General features: G+C 27.0%; 1 protein-coding gene across 1 annotated transcript in view; it reads left to right on the forward strand.

Annotated features, from left to right (window-relative positions):
* Nucleotides 1-1,025, forward strand: part of LOC118732897 (inosine-uridine preferring nucleoside hydrolase-like) — a 6,308-nt gene that overhangs the window by 2,392 nt on the left and 2,891 nt on the right. The window lies entirely within an intron of this gene.

The raw sequence follows: 1,025 nt of genomic DNA on the forward strand, positions 1-1,025 counted from the left end.
AAAAGGATTTGTGATATTAATTGGAAATGCCGTTTGATTGTTATTACCTATACTAAAAAAAATTGTATAAAAATCCTCCTAAAAAACGATAAACTCGAGTTTATGGTTCAACGTGAACATATGTATGTAGTATTAATGAAACGATTCTAACTTGAATTTAGTGAAATTATAAAAAATAATACTAATAACCTTTTTTTTTGGCTACTGTCTTTCAACTCACCACAGTCTTTCGAAAGACAAAAGCTTTTTAAAAATAAAATAATAATAACTAATAAACAAAAGAAAAAAGGAAAAACTAACCAAGTAAAATTAAAATAAAGCAAAAATAAATAAACCTATTTTTTAAAATTAGATGACATTAAAAAATCATCGAATAAATTTCGAGCCAAGGTTTCGTACCTTTAATAAACGCACTTGAGAGTGAACTGAGAAAGAGGATTGAGACCTACAAACTTGTCCACGAACATATTAGGTTCCTCAACAAATAAGACACGCTTGGTGATAAAGAAATGTCAGCAGTAAGTAAAACCCTTTTAATATACGAAAACGACTTGGATGGCAATTTAGGGAGCGAGGTAATACAAATAAAAAATATTTGCCTGCAATTTCAACCGGACTATGAAAAAAATTAAGAAGTTGCCAGCAAATATTTTATTTTTATGTTTTTTTTGTTGTAGTATGAACTATATTTTTATAAAAAATTAGCTAAAAGAAATTAGAATAAAAACTTTGCATATATTGCGAAAAATTCTCTGTGTTAATACCTTTGTTCGTCACATATGGGCATTTCCAATCTGGCGTTACGTGAGATTTGTATGTGTGATGTAAACAAAATTTAAAAAGTCAAAATTTTTAAATGACGTTACCAAAAAATTGAAGTGGATTTTGACTTGGGTTACAAAATTGCAAAACTTTGCGAATTGGACAAGACTATTTGTATACAATTTTTTGTAGTACTAGTTTAAATATTTAATGTTCAGTTTTTAAATGTAAAAATCGTTACTGTTTTTTTTTTTTGTTAATCA

This window comes from Rhagoletis pomonella, unplaced genomic scaffold, assembly GCF_013731165.1.
Source record: "Rhagoletis pomonella isolate Grant_MI unplaced genomic scaffold, Rhpom_1.0 Rhpom_scaffold_00002, whole genome shotgun sequence".
Lineage (NCBI taxonomy): Eukaryota > Metazoa > Arthropoda > Insecta > Diptera > Tephritidae > Rhagoletis > Rhagoletis pomonella.